Consider the following 4,726-nt stretch of genomic DNA (forward strand, 5'->3'; position numbering starts at 1 on the left):
CTCATTAAGATATATATATATATATATATATATATATATATATATATATATATATATATGACTGATGCTGATATCGGTTCTGCATGTTTTTTATCGTCTGCATAGGTAAGAACCTACTCTTGCCGTACACATCATGTATATGTTATGCCACACATTATGTTCTTGCTGTATTGGATATCGGCAAAGATGTTTCGTGATACCATAATCCTTATTTTGCTGATAATTGCGCCCATACGAGGCAAGAATGCCTACATCCTTCTATATTTACCTGCTCCTTACTTGATTTCATACTGAGCCCGCCTCCGAAAACCAACTCCCGCTCGACAGGTCCTGATCTGTCTGGGCTCCGGTGCTGGACTACGGCGCTTGAGAAGCGCAAAGCGAGGAACTTTCCCACCTGACCAGTTATGAATAACATTCGAGCATTTTCATCCACGCACCAGACTCCGCGCGCTTGACGACAGGCAGGTTGGCGCGAATGCAAATGGCGCGAACGATCAGCTGATCGGCCAATGCAGCCGCTGGCGGTAGCCGCGGAAGCCAGACTGCAGTGAATCCGACTTCGCATGAAACGAAGGAAAATATAACCACGCTTCGGGTATATCATAGGGATGTAATCGCAAAAGTTTTTGTACATGCACAGTTCGTTTCATCGTTTTGCTCAGTCATTTTGTCATATGTCAGCATGCCATTTTTTGTTGTCAGACGATTTTTTATTCAATTGTCTACAACTAAGCAGAATTTGGCGCGGCTACGCCGCGCCGTTTGGAAGCCATTCCGGAAAAACCTTCGGAGGGGGTCAATTTGACCCCCCACACCAATCGCGTGTTAAAGGCCTAGTACACACATGTCTCGTGTCAAGGAGACGCCAGCTATATACAAATAACATTTTGCGGAACTAAAATGGGCTTTGCAGTCATGAACACAACACGGTATGTACTCAGACCCACGCCAAAGAACACTGTATATACTAAAGTCCGCGCCAAATTGACATAAATGAGGTTTACACATGGAACGGAATGTTTTTAAAAAAAATAACAAGCTACGCATAAGGGGGATGAGGCGTGCCTTGCCAAGCGACCTTAACCAATGGCGGATCCAGAGTTGGAGACGGTGGGGGGGGGGGGGGGGTTATGCCTCCCGTCCCTTGGGACGAGAGGGCAACAAAATGTCATGGTGAAGGGGCACCGAAATCCACATTTTGGATTCATATAATACTTATTTTTAACAGACCCCGAATTTTCAGGGGCGCCACGAATGACTACAAATATTTATTTTTGAAGGTACCGAAATCCGGGGACACAATAACTGGCCCGAAACCTTCATTCTCTGAGGGAACCAAATTTCAGTGATGCAGCAATGTCGTGCCCCCACCCTGACAGAATCCTCGATTGGCCTCTTGGGCTAGAGGACACAAAAACGGTTAGTTTGTTGCACCATAATTTTTATTTCGAGGTACCATAACTTCTATTTTAAAGAGGCTTTTTACCTGAATGGCTCATAGAAATTAGCCAAAAATTGACTTTAAGGGGCCAAAATCCATGGACACCACAATATCCACGCCTTTCACGCTGGCAAAATTCCGGATCAGCCTGTTCCACGAGGGAGCAACAGCAGACTTCATTACCGGGCATCATAGCTTTGACTTTCCAGAGCCACACATTTCCTGGGGCACCACAAAACAGCGGCGGGTCCAGAGAGGGAGAGGACATGGAGTCTGCCCCTTCCCCTTAAGCCCCATGAGGCCTTGGTGCGCCGAAGGGGTACCAAATTCCATCGCAAAAGGGCAACAACACCTTCATTTTGGAGTCACATAACCTGTATTTTTATGAGGCACCAAATTGCAGGGGCACTACGACGTTCGTGCCGTGCCCCTTGACAAAACTCTGCATCGGCCCTTTTAACGAGGGAGCACAAAACCCTTCACTCGGGGCACCATACTCTTTATTTTGAAGAAGCACCCAATTCCAGGGAGTACCAAAAAGGGCTTCGACCCTTTATTCTAAAAGGGCCATGAATTCCAGGGGCACAATTGTGTTCAGCCTTTCGTCGCGATAAAATTATGGATCGGATACTAGCTGAGGAAGCACAAAAAATTTATTAGCGGGGCGGCATCATGTTTATTTTTCTAACAGACACTAAATCAAAAGAGGTAATTTACAAAACCCAAAACCATGACTTTGAAAGGGCACCAAAATCTAGCGGCATCGCAATCGGTGTGCCTTTCACTTATGGAACAATTCTGGATCGAACCGTTCAGGGGAGGGACGCTCTGTTCAGGAAAGCAAGCACTAACATCCCTCGTTGTCATTGGGGCTTAACGACGCACGAAGCTGATGAGGCAATGTGGCGTCGCCTGCCAATCACCCTGGCAGGAAGGGCGGGCGCCAAGGGGAATCGAACCCCGCACCTCTGGTTTCCCAGACGCGCAGTAGTTGACGCAGACGCGTTAACCACTACACCATAGGCACCCAGCACTCTAACCAGCGACCACCTTTATTAGGGGCATTATAGCATTTATTTTCCAGAGTCACATAACTCCAGCAGCCTTCACAATGCCCGTGCCTATGCATTAACATAATCCCGCATCGGCCCATTCGGCCAGGCGACACCCTTCTTTAAGACCACCACTGCATTTATTTATTTCCCTGAGACACCAGTTGCAAGTGGACGGTCGAAAAAAAAAACATTGAAAGCAAGCTGGTTTCAAGGGGCACCAAAAAAAGCGGGCACCACAATGTCCTTGTATTACACTCTGATCAAATCCTGGTTCTGCACGTTCGATGAAAAGGCATCAAGAACCTTGATTTCGAGGCATCGTAGCATTTATTTACAAGCGTCGTCAGGGTATTCTGACACTTTGATGAACGGTGTCAAGTTTTCCATGACTCCGTCGTAACCCCTGTGTGGCGTCATAAGACTCCTGCATGAGAGTCTTTGGGGTGTCACAAAACATTCCAATAAGTGTGTTTTGAATGGTCAAAAAGTGACTCTCCAAAAACTCCGGTTCAAAGCGATTGCACGAGGACTTTTTCAGAGTTAATACCGATTAAGAAGCAAAAAACAGATGAAAGGCTCCCTAGATATGCTGTTTCCAGAATCATCATGATGCATTTTGGAGAGTTCACTCTCCCCAAAGCTTCCTGGGCAGTGAATTTTCATGCGTTAACAGCACAATGGCATCACAGTAGCCTCCATACGTGCAGTCTATCATGTATATAATCTAGCGTAGAAAATCAACGTTAGCGTGGACAAATACATCGGATAGTGACTTTGAAATCAGGCTCCGGTGCTCCAACATTTCTAAAATGGATAAATTTATTACTGGATAAAACACATCCCATAGGGCATAAACAGACATTGTCATATGGTGTCTGAGATAGTCGTAGTGTAATAACGAATGCGATAAATGCACACTAAGCACATTTGTAGTGTTGGGTATTGAAACGCATCAACATATCTCTAGGGTTGTGGTAGATGCCGATACGGGAAACTTTGGGAAACGCTGACTCTGGAGAGGAGCGTAGGCCGACCAAAACCACGCTTCTTATAGGCAATGATGGGCGCCCTGCCAGACCTGGTGGAATTCCTGGTGTGAGAAATGGTGAAACCGGGATAAAATGTTGTAATGGACCACTTTTGTGTACGATGTCTTTTTACCAACAGAGCAATATTGTCTTCCGATGAAAGAACTCAAGGTTAAGTGGGTGACAACAATTAAGCAGATCGCCTCCACTCCAGCTTTAAACACAGTGAAGCCACTGTATCCTGTATCCATTAGCCACTGTACTGGCCCCCAGCACCGATGCAGACATGTGAGTTCGCTGCGGCGCCGCCGACACCGCTGACCTGCACGGCTGCCGGACAGGGGCGAGACCCGGGAGCCGTTCCGTGGGCCGCAGCCGCAGCCGTGCACGCCGCGCAAGATCGCAGGCGTGGGCCGACGGGGCAGCGCCCAGCCGGAGAGCCTCGAGCTCAGCGGAGTCATGGACGCACCTATCCGCTCTCGCAGCGTGCCGCCCACCGACAGACGGTGAGTCACTCTTCGCGCCCAACCGAGACTGCCCTCCTGAGGAGTCATCCAACCGTCCCTCTAAGCAGCCCTCCGATCGTCATTGATCGTCCTTGTGGCCTCCAACCGACAGCCGGTGGAACGTTTCCGACCATCCGATCGCCCCTCTCTCCCTCCCTCTCTCTCTCTCTCTCTCTCTCTCTCTCTCTCTCTCTCTCTCTCTCTCTCTCTCCTCTCTCTCTCTCTCTCTCTCTCTCTCTCTCTCCCTCTCTCTCTCTCTCTCTCTCTTTCTCTCTCTCTCCACTTTCTAGTCTCCCATCCCACCGCAGGAGGAAGCCAACTAATAGGGCGTTGTAGTTCTTAAAAGTGCACCGTAATCATAGAGTGTCGCACTCACGTTTTATTAGCGTGGACTATTTCAGCTCCGGCTGAGTTGGGTAAGCAATAAAGCGTCTTCAACGTTATAAAATCATTCACATCCATGCCTAGGTGTAAGCTGAGAGTCACCATTGCTTGACTTCTTCACTGTTAAATTAAAGCCCACCATGTCGTGCCTTTTGAGTAAATACAAATGAAACGAACCTCTTAGATGGCAATATGACCATATTCGTCGTGGCGGACTTCAGGCCCTGGAAGCTTCAGGCTCAATGTCTTGCGGACGCTGTCGGAAACCGATGAAATCCATTCGATGAATGGTACGGCATCTTCGTGGAC

This window comes from Pollicipes pollicipes, unplaced genomic scaffold (genome assembly GCF_011947565.3).
Source record: "Pollicipes pollicipes isolate AB1234 unplaced genomic scaffold, Ppol_2.1 Scaffold_7261;HRSCAF=8764_pilon_pilon_pilon, whole genome shotgun sequence".
Classification (NCBI taxonomy): Eukaryota; Metazoa; Arthropoda; class Thecostraca; order Pollicipedomorpha; family Pollicipedidae; genus Pollicipes; species Pollicipes pollicipes.